The following is a 19,574-nucleotide window of genomic DNA, read 5'->3' on the forward strand; positions in this document are numbered from 1 at the left end:
TGTAGCAGTGTGCGGGACTTGTTCTATTAGTCCATCTATACTAACCTCCACCAGGTTGCAAATTCAAAATAATTTTTATCTGCATCTAGCTCTGAAAAAATATTTGGACTTGTGCTTGTAGCAGTGCGTTGGATTTGGTCTATTAGTCCATCTATACTAATCTCCACCAGGTTGGAAATTCAAAATAATTTTTATCTGCATCTAGCTCTGAAAAAATATTTGGGCTTGGGCTTGTAGCAGTGTGTGGGACTTGTTCTATTAGTCCATCTATACTAACCTCCACCAGGTTGCAAATTCAAAATAATTTTTATGTGCATCTAGCTCTGAAAAAATATTAGGGCTTTGTCTTGTAGCAGTGTGTGGGACTTGTTCTATTAGTCCATCTATACTAACCTCCACCAGGTTGCAAATTCAAAATAATTTTTATCTGCATCTAGCTCTGAAAAAATATTTGGACTTGGGCTTGTAGCAGTGTGTGGGACTTTTTCTATTAGTCCATCTATACTACCCTCCACCAGGTTGAAAATTCAAAATAATTTTTATCTGCATCTATCTCTGAAAAAATATTTGGGCTTGGGCTTGTAGTAGTGTGTGGGACTTGTTCTATTAGTCCATCTATACTTACCTCCACCAGGTTGCAAATTCAAAATAATTTTTATCTTCATCTAGCTCTGAAAAAATATTTGGGCTTTGGCTTGTAGCAGTGTGTGGGACTTGTTCTATTACTCCATCTATACTAACCTTCACCAGGTTGCAAATTCAAAATAATTTTTATCTCTATCCAGCTCTGAAAAAATATTTGGGCTTCAGCTTGTAGCAGTGTGTGGGACTTGTTCTATTAGTCCATCTATACTAACCTCCACCAGGTTGCAAATTCAAAATAATTTTTATCTGCATCTATCTCTAAAAAAATATTTGGGCTTGGGCTTGTATCAGTGTGCGAGACTTGTTCTATTAGTCCATCTATACTAACCTCCACCAGGTTGCAAATTCAAAATAATTTTTATCTGAATCTAGCTCTGAAAAAATATTTGGACTTGTGCTTGTAGCAGTGCGTTGGATTTGGTCTATTAGTCCATCTATACTAATCTCCACCAGGTTGGAAATTCAAAATAATTTTTATCTGCATCTAGCTCTGAAAAAATATTTCGGCTTGGGCTTGTAGCAGTGTGTGGGACTTGTTCTATTAGTCCATCTATACTAACCTCCACCAGGTTGCAAATTCAAAATAATTTTTATGTGCATCTAGCTCTGAAAAAATATTTGGGCTTTGGCTTGTAGCAGTGTGTGGGACTTGTTCTATTACTCAATCTATACTAACCTCCACCAGGTTGCAAATTCAAAATAATTTTTATCTGCATCCAGCTATGAAAAAATATTTGGGCTTGGGCTTGTAGCAGTGTGTGGGACTTGTTCTATAAGTCCATCTATACTACCCTCCACCAGGTTGAAAATTCAAATAATTTTTATCTGCATCTAGCTCTGAAAAAATATTTGGGCTTCAGTTTATAGCAGTGTGTGAGACTTGTTCTATTAGTCCATCTATCCTAACCTCCACCAGGTTGCAAATTCAAAATAATTTTTATCTGCATCTAGCTCTGAAAAAATATTTGGGCTTGGGCTTGTAGCAGTGTGTGGGACTTGTTCTATTAGTCCATCTATACTAACCTCCACCAGGTTGCAAATTCAAAATAAATTTCATCTGCATCTATCTCTGAAAAAATATTTGGGCTTGGGCTTGTAGCAGTGTGTGGGACTTGTTCTATTAGTCCATCTATACTAACCTCCACCAGGTTGGAAATTCAAAATAATTTTTTTATCTCCATCTAGCTCTGAAAAAATATTTGGACTTGGGCTTGTAGCAGTGCGTTGGATTTGGTCTATTACTCCATCTATACTAATCTCCACCAGGTTGCAAATTCAAAATAATTTTTATCTGCATCTAGCTCTGAAAAAATATTTGGGCTTGGGCTTGTAGCAGTGTGTGGGACTTGTTCTATTAGTCCATCTATACTACCCTCCACCAGGTTGCAAATTCAAAATAATTTTTATCTGCATCTAGCTCTGAAAAAATATTTGGGCTTGGGCTTGTAGCAGTGTGTGGGACTTTTTCTATTAGTCCATCTATACTAACCTCCACCAGGTTGCAAATTCAAAATAATTTTTATCTGCATCTAGCTGTGAAAAAATATTTGGGCTTGGGCTTGTAGCAGTGTGTGGGACTAGTTCTATTAGTCCATCTATACTAACCTCCACCAGGTTGCAAATTCAAAATAATTTTTATCTGCATCTAGCTCTGAAAAAATATTTGGGCTTGGGCTTGTAGCAGTGTGTGGGACTTGTTCTATTAGTCCTTCTATACTATCCTCCACCAGGTTGCAAATTCAAAATAATTTTTATTTGCATCTAGCTTTGAAAAAATATTTGGGCTTTGGCTTGTAGCAGTGTGTGGGACTTGTTCTATTACTCAATCTATACTAACCTCCACGAGGTTGCAAATTCAAAATAATTTTTATCTGCATCCAGCTTTGAAAAAATATTTGGGCTTGGGCTTGTAGCAGTGTGTGGGACTTGTTCTATAAGTCCATCTATACTACCCTCCACCAGGTTGCAAATTCAAAATAATTTTTATCTGCATCTAGCTCTGAAAAAATATTTGGGCTTGGGCTTGTAGCAGTGTGTGGGACTTTTTCTATTAGTCCATCTATACTACCCTCCACCAGGTTGAAAATTCAAAATAATTTTTATCCGCATCTATCTCTGAAAAAATATTTGGGCTTGGGCTTGTAGCAGTGTGTGGGACTTGTTCTATTAGTCCATCTATACTTACCTCCACCAGGTTGCAAATTCAAAATAATTTTTATCTGCATCTAGCTCTGAAAAAATATTTGGGCTTTGGCTTGTAGCAGTGTGTGGGACTTGTTCTATTCGTCCATCTATACTAACCTCCACCAGGTTGCAAATTGAAAATAATTTTTATCTGCATCCAGCTCTGAAAAAATATTTGGGCTTCGGCTTGTAACAGTGTGTGGGACTTGTTCTATTAGTCCATCTATACTAACCTCCACCAGGTTGCAAATTCAAAATAATTTTTATCTGCATCTATCTCTAAAAAAATATTTGGGCTTGGGCTTGTAGCAGTGTGCGGGACTTGTTCTATTAGTCCATCTATACTAACCTCCACCAGGTTGCAAATTCAAAATAATTTTTATCTGCATCTAGCTCTGAAAAAATATTTGGACTTGTGCTTGTAGCAGTGCGTTGGATTTGGTCTATTAGTCCATCTATACTAATCTCCACCAGGTTGCAAATTCAAAATAATTTTTATGTGCATCTAGCTCTGAAAAAATATTTGGGCTTTGTCTTGTAGCAGTGTGTGGGACTTGTTCTATTAGTCCATCTATACTAACCTCCACCAGGTTGCAAATTCAAAATAATTTTTATCTGCATCTAGCTCTGAAAAAATATTTGGACTTGGGCTTGTAGCAGTGTGTGGGACTTTTTCTATTAGTCCATCTATACTACCCTCCACCAGGTTGAAAATTCAAAATAATTTTTATCTGCATCTATCTCTGAAAAAATATTTGGGCTTGGGCTTGTAGTAGTGTGTGGGACTTGTTCTATTAGTCCATCTATACTTACCTCCACCAGGTTGCAAATTCAAAATAATTTTTATCTTCATCTAGCTCTGAAAAAATATTTGGGCTTTGGCTTGTAGCAGTGTGTGGGACTTGTTCTATTACTCCATCTATACTAACCTTCACCAGGTTGCAAATTCAAAATAATTTTTATCTGCATCCAGCTCTGAAAAAATATTTGGGCTTCGGCTTGTAGCAGTGTGTGGAACTTGTTCTATTAGTCCATCTATACTAACCTCCACCAGGTTGCAAATTCAAAATAATTTTTATCTGCATCTATCTCTAAAAAAATATTTGGGCTTGGGCTTGTAGCAGTGTGCGGGACTTGTTCTATTAGTCCATCTATACTAACCTCCACCAGGTTGCAAATTCAAAATAATTTTTATCTGCATCTAGCTCTGAAAAAATATTTGGACTTGTGCTTGTAGCAGTGCGTTGGATTTGGTCTATTAGTCCATCTATACTAATCTCCACCAGGTTGGAAATTCAAAATAATTTTTATCTGCATCTAGCTCTGAAAAAATATTTGGGCTTGGGCTTGTAGCAGTGTGTGGGACTTGTTCTATTAGTCCATCTATACTAACCTCCACCAGGTTGCAAATTCAAAATAATTTTTTTATCTGCATCTAGCTCTGAAAAAGTATTTGGACTTGGGCTTGTAGCAGTGCGTTGGATTTGGTCTATTACTCCATCTATACTAATCTCCACCAGGTTGCAAATTCAAAATAATTTTTATCTGCATCTAGCTCTGAAAAAATATTTGGGCTTGGGCTTGTAGCAGTGTGTGGGACTTGTTCTATTAGTCCATCTATACTAACCTCCACCAGGTTGCAAATTCAAAATAATTTTTATGTGCATCTAGCTCTGAAAAAATATTAGGGCTTTGTCTTGTAGCAGTGTGTGGGACTTGTTCTATTAGTCCATCTATACTAACCTCCACCAGGTTGCAAATTCAAAATAATTTTTATCTGCATCTAGCTCTGAAAAAATATTTGGACTTGGGCTTGTAGCAGTGTGTGGGACTTTTTCTATTAGTCCATCTATACTACCCTCCACCAGGTTGAAAATTCAAAATAATTTTTATCTGCATCTATCTCTGAAAAAATATTTGGGCTTGGGCTTGTAGTAGTGTGTGGGACTTGTTCTATTAGTCCATCTATACTTACCTCCACCAGGTTGCAAATTCAAAATAATTTTTATCTTCATCTAGCTCTGAAAAAATATTTGGGCTTTGGCTTGTAGCAGTGTGTGGGACTTGTTCTATTACTCCATCTATACTAACCTTCACCAGGTTGCAAATTCAAAATAATTTTTATCTCTATCCAGCTCTGAAAAAATATTTGGGCTTCGGCTTGTAGCAGTGTGTGGGACTTGTTCTATTAGTCCATCTATACTAACCTCCACCAGGTTGCAAATTCAAAATAATTTTTATCTGCATCTATCTCTAAAAAAATATTTGGGCTTGGGCTTGTATCAGTGTGCGAGACTTGTTCTATTAGTCCATCTATACTAACCTCCACCAGGTTGCAAATTCAAAATAATTTTTATCTGAATCTAGCTCTGAAAAAATATTTGGACTTGTGCTTGTAGCAGTGCGTTGGATTTGGTCTATTAGTCCATCTATACTAATCTCCACCAGGTTGGAAATTCAAAATAATTTTTATCTGCATCTAGCTCTGAAAAAATATTTCGGCTTGGGCTTGTAGCAGTGTGTGGGACTTGTTCTATTAGTCCATCTATACTAACCTCCACCAGGTTGCAAATTCAAAATAATTTTTATGTGCATCTAGCTCTGAAAAAATATTTGGGCTTTGTCTTGTAGCAGTGTGTGGGACTTGTTCTATTAGTCCATCTATACTAACCTCCACCAGGTTGCAAATTCAAAATAATTTTTATCTGCATCTAGCTCTGAAAAAATATTTGGACTTGTGCTTGTAGCAGTGCGTTGGATTTGGTCTATTAGTCCATCTATACTAATCTCCACCAGGTTGCAAATTCAAAATAATTTTTATCTGCATCTAGCTCTGAAAAAATATTTGGACTTGGGCTTGTAGCAGTGCGTTGGATTTGGTCTATTAGTCCATCTATACTAATCTCCACCAGGTTGCAAATTCAAAATATTTTTTATCTGCATCTAGCTCTGAAAAAATATTTGGACTTGTGCTTGTAGCAGTGCGTTGGATTTGGTCTATTAGTCCATCTATACTAATCTCCACCAGGTTGCAAATTCAAAATATTTTTTATGTGCATCTAGCTCTGAAAAAATATTTGGGCTTCGTCTTGTAGCAGTGTGTGGGACTTGTTCTATTAGTCCATCTATACTAACCTCCACCAGGTTGCAAATTCAAAATAATTTTTATCTGCATCTATCTCTGAAAAAATATTTGGGCTTGGGCTTGTAGCAGTGTGTGGGACTTGTTCTATTAGTCCATCTATACTAACCTCCACCAGGTTGCAAATTCAAAATAATTTTTATCTGCATCTAGCTCTGAAAAAATATTTGGGCTTTGGCTTGTAGCAGTGTGTGGGACTTGTTCTATTAGTCCATCTATACTAACCTCCACCAGGTTGCAAATTCAAAATAATTTTTATCTGCATCTAGCTCTGAAAAAATATTTGGGCTTGGGCTTGTAGCAGTGTGTGGGACTTGTTCTATTAGTCCATCTATACTACCCTCCACGAGATTGAAAATTCAAAATAATTTTTATCTGCATCTAGCTCTGAAAAAATATTTGGGCTTCAGCTTGTAGCAGTGTGTGAGACTTGTTCTATTAGTCCATCTATCCTAACCTCCACCAGGTTGCAAATTCAAAATAATTTTTATCTGCATCTAGCTCTGAAAAAATATTTGGGCTTGGGCTTGTAGCAGTGTGTGGGACTTGTTCTATTAGTCCATCTATACTAACCTCCACCAGGTTGCAAATTCAAAATAATTTTTATCTGCTTCTAGCTATGAAAAACTATTTGGGTTTGGGCTTGTAGCAGTGTGTGGGACTAGTTCTATTAGTCCATCTATACTAACCTCCACCAGGTTGCAAATTCAAAATAATTTTTATCTGCATCTAGCTCTGAAAAAATATTTAGACTTAGGCTTGTAGCAGTGCGTGGGATTTGTTCTATTAGTCCATCTATACTAACCTCCACCAGGTTGCAAATTCAAAATAATTTTTATTTGCATCTAGCTCTGAAAAAATATTTGGGCTTGGGCTTGTAGCAGTGTGTGGGACTTGTTCTATTAGTCCATCTATACTAACCTCCACCAGGTTGCAAATTCAAAATAATTTTTATGTGCATCTAGCTCTGAAAAAATATTTGGGCTTCGTCTTGTAGCAGTGTGTGGGACTTGTTCTATTAGTCCATGTATACTAACCTCCACCAGGTTGCAAATTTAAAATAATTTTTATCTGCATCTATCTCTGAAAAAATATTTGGGCTTGGACTTGTAGCAGTGTGTGGGACTTGTTCTATTAGTCCATCTATACTTACCTCCACCAGGTTGCAAATTCAAAATAATTTTTATCTGCATCTAGCTCTGAAAAAACATTTGGGCTTTGGCTTGTAGCAGTGTGTGGGACTTGTTCTATTCGTCCATCTATACTAAACTCCACCAGGTTGCAAATTCAAAATAATTTTTATCTGCATCTAGCTCTGAAAAAATATTTGGGCTTGGGCTTGTAGCAGTGTGTGGGACTTGTTCTATTAGTCCATCTATACTACCCTCCACCAGGTAGAAAATTCAAAAGAATTTTTATCTGCATCTAGCTCTGAAAAAATATTTGGGCTTCAGCTTGTAGCAGTGTGTGAGACTTGTTCTATTAGTCCATCTATCCTAACCTCCACCAGGTTGCAAATTCAAAATAATTTTTATCTGCATCTAGCTCTGAAAAAATATTTGGGCTTGGGCTTGTAGCAGTGTGTGGGACTTATTCTATTAGTCCATCTATACTAATCTCCACCAGGTTGCAAATTCAAAATAATTTTTATCTGCATCTAGCTCTTAAAAAATATTTGGGCTTGGGCTTGTAGCAGTGTATGGGACTTGTTCTATTAGTCCATTTATACTACCCTCCACCAGGTTGAAAATTCAAAATAATTTTTATCTGCATCTATCTCTGAAAAAATATTTGGGCTTGGGCTTGTAGCAGTGTGTGGGACTTGTTCTGTTAGTCCATCTATACTTACCTCCACCAGGTTGCAAATTCAAAATAATTTTTATCTGCATATAGCTCTGAAAAAATATTTGGGCTTTGGCTTGTAGCAGTGTGTGGGACTTGTTCTATTACTCGATCTATACTAACCTCCACCAGGTTGCAAATTCAAAATAATTTTTATCTGCATCCAGCTCTGAAAAAATATTTGGGCTTCGGCTTGTAGCAGTGTGTGGGACTTGTTCCATTAGTCCATCTATACTAACCTCCACCAGGTTGCAAATTCAAAATAATTTTTATCTGCATCTATCTCTGAAAAAATATTTGGGCTTGGGCTTGTAGCAGTGTGTGGGACTTGTTCTATTAGTCCATCTATACTAACCTCCACCAGGTTGCAAATTCAAAATAAGTTTTATCTGCATCTAGCTCTGAAAAAATATTTGGACTTAGGCTTGTAGCAGTGCGTGGGATTTGTTCTATTAGTCCATCTATACTAACCTCCACCAGGTTGCAAATTCAAAATAATTTTTATTTGCATCTAGCTCTGAAAAAATATTTGGGTTTGGGCTGTAGCAGTGTGTGGGACTTGTTCTATTAGTCCATCTATACTAACCTCCACCAGGTTGCAAATTCAAAATAATTTTTATGTGCATCTAGCTCTGAAAAAATATTTGGGCTTCGTCTTGTAGCAGTGTGTGGAACTTGTTCTATTAGTCCATCTATACTAACCTCCACCAGGTTGCAAATTCAAAATAATTTTTATCTGCATCTATCTCTGAAAAAATATTTGGGCTTGGGCTTGTAGCAGTGTCTGGGACTTGTTCTATTAGTCCATCTATACTAACCTCCACCAGGTTGCAAATTCAAAATAATTTTTATCTGCATCTAGCTCTGAAAAAATATTTGGGCTTTGGCTTTTAGCAGTGTGTGGGACTTGTTCTATTAGTCCATCTATACTAACCTCCACCAGGTTGCATACTCAAAATAATTTTTATCTGCATCTAGCTCTGAAAAAATATTTGGGCTTGGGCTTGTAGCAGTGTGTGGGACTTGTTCTATTAGTCCATCTATACTACCCTCCACCAGGTAGAAAATTCAAAATAATTTTTATCTGCATCTAGCTCTGAAAAAATATTTGGGCTTCAGCTTGTAGCAGTGTGTGAGACTTGTTCTATTAGTCAATCTATCCTAACCTACACCAGGTTGCAAATTCAAAATAATTTTTATCTGCATCTAGCTCTGAAAAAATATTTGGGCTTGGGCTTGTAGCAGTGTGTGGGACTTGTTCTATTAGTCCATCTATACTAACCTCCACCAGGTTGCAAATTCAAAATAATTATTATTTGTATCTAGCTCTGAAAAAATATTTGGGCTTGGGCTTGTAGCAGTGTGACGGACTTGTTCTATTAGTCCATCTATACTACCCTCCACCAGGTTGAAAATTCAAAATAATTTATATCTGCATCTAGCTCTGAAAAAATATTTGGGCTTGGGCTTGTAGCAGTGTGTGGGACTTGTTCTATTAGTCCATCTATACTAACCTCCACCAGGTTGCAAATTCAAAATAATTTTTATCTGCTTCTAGCTATGAAAAACTATTTGGGTTTGGGCTTGTAGCAGTGTGTGGGACTTGTTCTATTAGTCCATCTATACTAACCTCCTCCAGGTTGCAAATTTAAAATAATTTAAATCTGCATCTAGCTCTGAAAAAATATTTGGACTTAGGCTTGTATCAGTGCGTGGGATTTGTTCTATTAGTCCATCTATCCTAACCTCCACCAGGTTGCAAATTCAAAATAATTTTTATTTGCATCTAGCTTTGAAAAAATATTTGGGCTTCGGCTTGAAGCAGTGTGTGGGACTTTTTCTATTAGTCCATCTATACTAACCTCCACCAGGTTGCAAATTCAAAATAATTTTTTCTGCATCTATCTCTGAAAAAATATTTGGGCTTGGGCTTGAAGCAGTGTGTGGGACTTGTTCTATTAGTCCATCTATACTAACCTCCACCAGGTTGCAAATTCAAAATAATTTTTATCTGCATCTAGCTCTGAAAAAATATTTGGACTTGGGCTTGTAGCAGTGCGTTGGATTTGGTCTATTAGTCCATCTATACTAACCTCCACCAGGTTGCAAATTCAAAATAATTTTTACCTGCATCTAGCTCTGAAAAAATATTTGGGCTTTGGCTTGTAGCAGTGTGTGTGACTTGTTCTATTAGTCCATCTATACTAACCTCCACCAGGTTGCAAATTCAAAATTATTTTTATCTGCATCCAGTTCTGAAAAAAATTTTGTGCTTGGGCTTGTAGCAGTGTGTGGGACTTGTTCTATTAGTCCATCTATACTACCCTCCACCAGGGTGAAAATTCAAAATAATTTTTATCTGATCTGCATCTAGCTCTGAAAAAATATTTGGACTTGGGCTTGTAGCAGTGTGTGGGACTTGTTCTATTAGTCCATCTATACTAACCTCCACCAGGTTGCAAATTCAAAATAATTTTTACCTGCATCTAGCTCTGAAAAAATATTTGGGCTTTGGCTTGTAACAGTGTGTGTGAATTATTCTATTAGTCCATCTATACTAACCTCCACCAGGTTGCAAATTCAAAATTATTTTTATCTGCATCTAGGTCTGAAAAAATATTTGGACTTCGGCTTGTAGCAGTGTGTGGGACTAGTTCTATTAGTCCATCTATACTAACCTCCACCAGGTTGCAAATTCAAAATAATTTTTATCTGCATCCAGCTCTGAAAAAATATTTGGACTTGGGCTTGTAGCAGTGTGTGGGACTTGTTCTATTAGTCCATCTATACTAACCTCCACCAGGTTGCAAATTCAAAATAATTTTTATCTGCATCCAGTTCTGAAAAAAATTTTGTGCTTGGACTTGTAGCAGTGTGTGGGACTTGTTCTATTAGTCCATCTATACTACCCTCCACCAGGGTGAAAATTCAAAATAATTTTTATCTGATCTGCATCTAGCTCTGAAAAAATATTTGGGCTTGGGCTTGTAGCAGTGTGTGGGACTTGTTCTATTAGTCCATTTATACTAACCTCCACCAGGTTGCAAATTCAAAATAATTTTTATCTGCATCTAGCTCTGAAACTCTGAAAAAATATTTGGGCTTGGGCTTGTAGCAGTGTGTGGGACTTGTTCTATTAGTCCATCTATACTAACCTCCACCAGGTTGCAAAATCAAAATAATTTTTATCTACATCCAGCTCTGAAAAAATATTTGGGCTTCGGCTTGTAGCAGTGTGTGGGACTTGTTCTATTAGTCCATCTATACTAACCTCCACCAGGTTGCAAATTCAAAATAATTTTTATGTGCATCTAGCTCTGAAAAAATATTTGGACTTGGGCTTGTAGCAGTGCGTTGGATTTGGTCTATTAGTCCATCTATACTAATCTCCACCAGGTTGCAAATTCAAAATAATTTTTATCTGCATCTATCTCTGCAAAAATATTTGGGCTTGGGCTTGTAGCAGTGTGTGGGACTTGTTCTATTAGTCCATCTATACTTACCTCCATCAGGTTGCAAATTCAAAATAATTTTTATCTGCATCTAGCTCTGAAAAAATTTTTGGGCTTTGGCTTGTAGCAGTGTGTGGGACTTGTTCTATTAGTCCATCTATACTAACCTCCACCAGGTTGCAAATTCAAAATAATTTTTACCTGCATCTAGCTCTGAAAAAATATTTGGGCTTTGGCTTGTAACAGTGTGTGTGACTTGTTCTATTAGTCCATCTATACTAACCTCCACCAGGTTGCAAATTCAAAATTATTTTTATCTGCATCTAGCTCTGAAAAAATATTTGGGCTTGGGCTTGTAGCAGTGTATGGGACTTGTTCTATTAGTCCATCTATACTACCCTCCAACAGGTTGAAAATTCAAAATCATTTTTATCTGCATCTATCTCTGAAAAAATATTTGGGCTTGGGCTTGAAGCAGTGTGTGGGACTTGTTCTATTAGTCCATCTATACTTACCTCCATCAGGTTGCAAATTCAAAATAATTTTTATCTGCATCTAGCTCTGAAAAAATTTTTGGGCTTTGGCTTGTAGCAGTGTGTGGGACTTGTTCTATTAGTCCATCTATACTAACCTCCACCAGGTTGCAAATTTAAAATAATTTTTTTCTGCATCTAGCTCTGAAAAAATATTTGGGCTTGGGCTTGTAGCAGTGTATGGGACTTGTTCTATTAGTCCATCTATACTACCCTCCAACAGGTTGAAAATTCAAAATAATTTTTATCTGCATCTATCTCTGAAAAAATATTTGGGCTTGGGCTTGAAGCAGTGTGTGGGACTTGTTCTATTAGTCCATCTATACTTACCTCCATCAGGTTGCAAATTCAAAATAATTTTTATCTGCATCTAGCTCTGAAAAAATTTTTGGGCTTTGGCTTGTAGCAGTGTGTGGGACTTGTTCTATTAGTCCATCTATACTAACCTCCACCAGGTTGCAAATTCAAAATAATTTTTACCTGCATCTAGCTCTGAAAAAATATTTGGGCTTTGGCTTGTAACAGTGTGTGTGACTTGTTCTATTAGTCCATCTATACTAACCTCCACCAGGTTGCAAATTCAAAATTATTTTTATCTGCATCTAGGTCTGAAAAAATATTTGGGCTTCGGCTTGTAGCAGTGTGTGGGACTAGTTCTATTAGTCCATCTATACTAACCTCCACCAGGTTGCAAATTCAAAATAATTTTTATCTGCATCCAGCTCTGAAAAAATATTTGGACTTGGGCTTGTAGCAGTTTGTGGGACTTGTTCTATTAGTCCATCTATACTAACCTCCACCTGGTTGCAAATTCAAAATAATTTTTATCTGCATCCAGTTCTGAAAAAATTTTTGTGCTTGGGCTTGTAGCAGTGTGTGGGACTTGTTCTATTAGTCCATCTATACTACCCTCCACCAGGGTGAAAATTCAAAATAATTTTTATCTGATCTGCATCTAGCTCTGAAAAAATATTTGGGCTTGGGCTTGTAGCAGTGTGTGGGACTTGTTCTATTAGTCCATCTATACTAACCTCCACCAGGTTGCAAATTCAAAATAATTTTTATCTGCATCTAGCTCTGAAACTCTGAAAAAATATTTGGGCTTGGGCTTGTAGCAGTGTGTGGGACTTGTTCTATTAGTCCATCTATACTAACCTTCACCAGGTTGCAAATTCAAAATAATTTTTATTTGCATCTAGCTCTGAAAAAATATTTGGGCTTCGGCTTGTAGCAGTGTGTGGGACTTGTTCTATTAGTCCATCTATACTAACCTCCACGAGGGTGCAAATTCAAAATAATTTTTATCTGCATCTATCTCTGAAAAAATATTTGGGCTTGAGCTTGTAGCAGTGTGTGGGCCTTGTTCTATTAGTCCATCTATACTAACCTTCACCAGGTTGCAAATTCAAAATAATTTTTATTTGCATCTAGCTCTGAAAAAATATTTGGGCTTCGGCTTGTAGCAGTGTGTGGGACTTGTTCTATTAGTCCATCTATACTAACCTCCACGAGGGTGCAAATTCAAAATAATTTTTATCTGCATCTATCTCTGAAAAAATATTTGGGCTTGAGCTTGTAGCAGTGTGTGGGCCTTGTTCTATTAGTCCATCTATACTAACCTCCACCAGGTTGCAAATTCAAAATAATTTTTATCTGCATCTAGCTCTGAAAAAATATTTGGGCTTGGGCTTGTAGCAGTGTGTGGGACTTGTTCTATTAGTCCATCTATACTACCCTCCACCAGGTTGAAAATTCAAAATAATTTTTATCTGCATCTAGCTCTGAAAAAATATTTGGGCTTCAGCTTGTAGCAGTGTGTGGGACTTTTTCTATTAGTCCATCTATCCTAACCTCCACCAGGTTGCAAATTCAAAATAATTTTTATCTGCATCTAGCTCTGAAAAAATATTTGGGCTTGGACTTGTAGCAGTGTGTGGGTCCTGTTCTATTAGTCCATCTATACTAACCTCCACCAGGTTGCAAATTCAAAATAATTTTTATCTGCTTCTAGCTATGAAAAACTATTTGGGTTTGGGCTTGTAGCAGTGTGTGGGACTTGTTCTATTAGTTCATCTATACTAACCTCCATCAGGTTGCAAATTCAAAATAATTTTTATCTGCATCTAGCTCTGAAAAAATATTTGGGCTTTGGCTTGTAACAGTGTGTGTGACTTGTTCTATTAGTCCATCTATACTAACCTCCACCAGGTTGCAAATTCAAAATTATTTTTATCTGCATCTAGGTCTGAAAAAATATTTGGGCTTCGGCTTGTAGCAGTGTGTGGGACTTGTTCTATTAGTCCATCTATACTACCCTCCACCAGGGTGAAAATTCAAAATAATTTTTTCTGATCTGCATCTAGCTCTGAAAAAATATTTGGGCTTGGGCTTGTAGCAGTGTGTGGGACTTGTTCTATTAGTCCATCTATACTAACCTCCACCAGGTTGCAAAATCAAAATAATTTTTATCTGCATCCAGCTCTGAAAAAATATTTGGGCTTCGGCTTGTAGCAGTGTGTGAGACTTGTTCTATTAGTCCATCTATACTAACCTCCACCAGGTTGCAAATTCAAAATAATTTTTATGTGCATCTAGCTCTGAAAAAATATTTGGGCTTCGTCTTGTAGCAGTGTGTGGGACTTGTTCTATTAGTCCATCTATACTAACCTCCACCAGGGTGCAAATTCAAAATAATTGTTATCTGCATCTATCTCTGAAAAAATATTTGGGCTTGAGCTTGTAGCAGTGTGTGGGACTTGTTCTATTAGTCCATCTATACTAACCTCCACCAGGTTGCAAATTCAAAATAATTTTTATCTGCATCTAGCTCTGAAAAAATATTTGGGCTTTGGCTTGTAGCAGTGTGTGGGACTTGTTCTATTAGTCCATCTGTACTAAAATCCACCAGGTTGCAAATTCAAAATAATTTTTATCTGCATCTAGCTCTGAAAAAATATTTGGGCTTGGGCTTGTAGCAGTGTGTGGGACTTGTTCTATTAGTCCATCTATACTACCCTCAACCAGGTTGAAAATTCAAAATATTTTTTATCTGCATCTAGCTCTGAAAAAATATTTGGGCTTCAGCTTGTAGCAGTGTGTGGGACTTGTTCTATTAGTCCATCTATCCTAACCTCCACCAGGTTGCAAATTCAAAATAATTTTTATCTGCATCTAGCTCTGAAAAAATATTTGGGCTTCGACTTGTAGCAGTGTGTGGGTCTTGTTCTATTAGTCCATCTATACTAACCTCCACCAGGTTGCAAATTCAAAATAATTTTTATCTGCTTCTAGCTATGAAAAACTATTTGGGTTTGGGCTTGTAGCAGTATGTGGGACTTGTTCTATTAGTCCATCTATACTAACCTCCATCAGGTTGCAAATTCAAAATAATTTTTATCTGCATCTAGCTCTGAAAAAATATTTGGACTTAGGCTTGTAGCAGTGCGTGGGATTTGTTCTATTAGTCCATCTATACTAACCTTCACCAGGTTGCAAATTCAAAATAATTTTTATTTGCATCTAGCTCTGAAAAAATATTTGGGCTTCGGCTTGTAGCAGTGTGTGGGACTTGTTCTATTAGTCCATCTATACTAACCTCCACGAGGGTGCAAATTCAAAATAATTTTTATCTGCATCTATCTCTGAAAAAATATTTGGGCTTGAGCTTGTAGCAGTGTGTGGGACTTGTTCTATTAGTCCATCTATACGAACCTCCACCAGGTTGCAAATTCAAAATAATTTTTATCTGCATCTAGCTCTGAAAAAATATTTGGGCTTTGGCTTGTAGGAGTGTGTGGCACTTGTTCTATTAGTCCATCTATACTAACCTCCACCAGGTTGCAAATTCAAAATAATTTTTATCTGCATCTAGCTCTGAAAAAATATTTGGGCTTGGGCTTGTAGCAGTGTGTGGGACTTGTTCTATTAGTCCATCTATACTACCCTCCACCAGGTTGAAAATTCAAAATAATTTTTATCTGCATCTAGCTCTGAAAAAATATTTGGGCTTCGGCTTGTAGCAGTGTGTGGGACTTGTTCTATTAGTCCATCTATCCTAACCTCCACCAGGTTGCAAATTCAAAATAATTTTTATCTGCATCTAGCTCTGAAAAAATATTTGGGCTTGGACTTGTAGCAGTGTGTGGGTCCTGTTCTATTAGTCCATCTATACTAACCTCCACCAGGTTGCAAATTCAAAATAATTTTTATCTGCTTCTAGCTATGAAAAACTATTTGGGTTTGGGCTTGTAGCAGTGTGTGGGACTTGTTCTATTAGTTCATCAATACTAACCTCCATCAGGTTGCAAATTCAAAATAATTTTTATCTGCATCTAGCTCTGAAAAAATATTTGGACTTAGGCTTGTAGCAGTGCGTGGGATTTGTTCTATTAGTCCATCTATACTAACCTTCACCAGGTTGCAAATTCAAAATAATTTTTATTTGCATCTAGCTCTGAAAAAATATTTGGGCTTCGGCTTGTAGCAGTGTGTGGGACTTGTTCTATTAGTCCATCTATACTAACCTCCACCAGGTTGCAAATTCAAAATAATTTTTACCTGCATCTATCTCTGAAAAAATATTTGCGCTTGGGCTTGTAGCAGTGCGTGGGACTTGTTCTATTAGTCCGTCTATACTAACCTCCAACAGGTTGCAAATTCAAAATAATTTTTATCTGCATCTGGCTCTGAAAAAATATTTGGACTTGGGCTTGTAGCAGTGTGTGGGACTTGTTCTATTAGTCCATCTATACTAACCTCCACCAGGTTGCAAATTCAAAATACTTTTTATCTGCATCTAGCTCTGAAAAAATATTTGGGCTTGGGCTTGTAGCAGTGTATGGGACTTGTTCTATTAGTCCATCTATACTAACCTCCATCAGGTTGCAAATTCAAAATAATTTTTATCTGCATCCAGTTCTGAAAAAATATTTGGGCTTGGGCTTGTAGCAGTGTGTGGGACTTGTTCTATTAGTCAATCTATCCTACCCTCCACCAAGGAGAAAATTCAAAATAATTTTTATCTGATCTGCATCTAGCTCTGAAAAAATATTTGGGCTTGGGCTTGTGGCAGTGTGTGGGACTTGTTCTATTAGTCCATTTATACTACCCTCCACCAGGTTGAAAATTCAAAATAATTTTTATCTGCATCTAGCTCTGAAAAATATTTGGGCTTCGGCTTGTAGCAGTGTGTGGGACTTCTTCTATTAGTCCATCTATACTAACCTCCACCAGGTTGAAAATTCAAAATAATTTTTATCTACATCTAGCTCTGAAAAAATATTTGGGCTTGGGCTTGTAGCAGTGTGTGGGACTTGTTCTATTAGTCCATCTCTACTAACCTCCACCAGGTTGCAAATTCAAAATAATTTTTATCTGCATCTAGCTCTGAAAAAATATTTGGGCTTCGGCTTGTAGCAGTGTGTGGGACTTGTTCTATCAGTCCATCTATACTAACCTCCACCAGGTTGCAAATTCAAAATAATTTTTATCTGCATCTAGCTCTGAAAAAATATTTGGGCTTGGGCTTGTAGCAGTGTGTGGGACTTGTTCTATTAGTCCATCTATACTAACCTCCACTAGGTTGCAAATTCAAAATAATTTTTATCTGCATCTAGCTCTGAAAAAATATTTGGGCTTTGGCTTGTAGCAGTGTGTGGGACTTGTTCTATTAGTCCATCTATACTAACCTCCACCAGGTTGCAAATTCAAAATAATTTTTATCTGCATCTAGCTCTGAAAAAATATTTGGGCTTGTGCTTGTAGCAGTGTCTGGGACTTTTTCTATTAGTCCATCTATACTAACCTCCACCAGGTTGCAAATTCAAAATAATTTTTATCTGCGTCTAGCTCTGAAAAAATATTTGGGCTTGGGCTTGTAGCAGTGTGTGGGACTTGTTCTATTAGTCCATCTATACTAACCTCCACCTGGTTGCATATTCAAAATAATTTTTATCTGCATCCAGTTCTGAAAAAATATTTGGGCTTGGGCTTGTAGCAGTGTGTGGGACTTGTTCTATTAGTCAATCTATCCTACCCTCCACCAGGGTGAAAATTCAAAATAATTTTTATCTGATCTGCATCTAGCTCTGAAAAAATATTTGGGCTTGGGCTTGTAGGAGTGTGTGGGACTTGTTCTATTAGTCCATCTATACAAACCTCCACCAGGTTGCAAATTCAAAATAATTGTTATCTGCATCTAGCTCTGAAAAAATATTTGGGCTTGGGCTTGTGGCATTGTGTGGGACTTGTTCTATTAGTCCATTTATACTACCCTCCACCAGGTTGAAAATTCAAAATAATTTTTATCTGCATCTAGCTCTGAAAAAATATTTGGGCTTCGGCTTGTAGCAGTGTGTGGGACTTCTTCTATTAGTCCATCTATACTAACCTCCACCAGGTTGCAAATTCAAAATAATTTTTATCTGCATCTAGCTCTGAAAAAATATTTGGGCTTGGGCTTGTAGCAGTGTGTGGGACTTGTTCTATTAGTCCATCTATACTAACCTCCATCAGGTTGCAAATTCAAAATAATTTTTATCTGCATCCAGTTCTGAAAAAATATTTGGGCTTGGGCTTGTAGCAGTGTGTGGGACTTGTTCTATTAGTCCATCTATCCTACCCTCCACCAGGGTGAAAATTCAAAATAATTTTTATCTCATCTGCATCTAGCTCTGAAAAAATATTTGGGCTTGGGCTTGTAGCAGTGTGTGGGACTTGTTCTATTAGTCCATCTATACTAACCTCCACCAGGTTGCAAATTCAAAATAATTGTTATCTGCATCTAGCTCTGAAAAAATATTTGGGCTTGGGCTTGTGGCAGTGTGTGGGACTTGTTCTATTAGTCCATTTATACTACCCTCCACCAGGTTGAAAATTAAAAATAATTTTTATCTGCATCTAGCTCTGAAAAAATATTTGGGCTTCGGCTTGTAGCAGTGTGTGGGACTTCTTATATTAGTCCATCTATACTAACCTCCACCAGGTTGCAAATTCAAAATAATTTTTATCTGCATCTAGCTCTGAAAAAATATTTGGGCTTGGGCTTGTAGCAGTGTGTTGGACTTGTTCTATTAGTCCATTTATACTAACCTCCACCAGGTTGCAAATTCAAAATAATTTTTATTTGCATCTAGCTCTAAAAAAATATTTGGGCTTCGGCTTGTAGCAGTGTGTGGGACTTGTTCTATTAGTCCATCTATACTAACCTCCACCAGGTTGCAAATTCAAAATAATTTTTATCTGCATCTATCTCTGAAAAAATATTTGGGCTTGGGCTTGTAGCAGTGTGTGGGACTTGTTCTATTAGTCCATCTATACTAACCTCCACCAGGTTGCAAATTCAAAATAATTTTTATCTGCATCTAGCTCTGAAAAAATATTTGGGCTTGGGCTTGTAGCAGTGTGTGGGACTTGTTCTATTAGTTCATCTATACTAACCTCTACCAGGTTGCAAATTCAAAATAATTTTTATCTGCATCTAGCTCTGAAAAAATATTTGGGCTTGGACTTGTAGCAGTGTGTGTGACTTGTTCTATTAGTCGATTTATACTAACCTCCACCAGGTTGCAAATTCAAAATAATTTTTATCTGCATCTAGCTCTGAAAAAATATTTGGGCTTGTGCTTGTAGCAGTGTGTGGGACTTGTTCTATTAGTCCATCTATACTAACCTCCACCAGGTTGCATATTCAAAATAATTTTTATCTGCATCTAGCTCTGAAAAAATATTTGGGCTTGGGCTTGTAGCAGTGTGTTGGACTTGTTCTATTAGTCCATC

The sequence above is a fragment of the Phyllobates terribilis genome, unplaced genomic scaffold, assembly GCF_046119375.1.
Source record: "Phyllobates terribilis strain yellow unplaced genomic scaffold, ASM4611937v1 Scaffold_4__5_contigs__length_816908805, whole genome shotgun sequence".
NCBI classification, from domain to species: Eukaryota; Metazoa; Chordata; class Amphibia; order Anura; family Dendrobatidae; genus Phyllobates; species Phyllobates terribilis.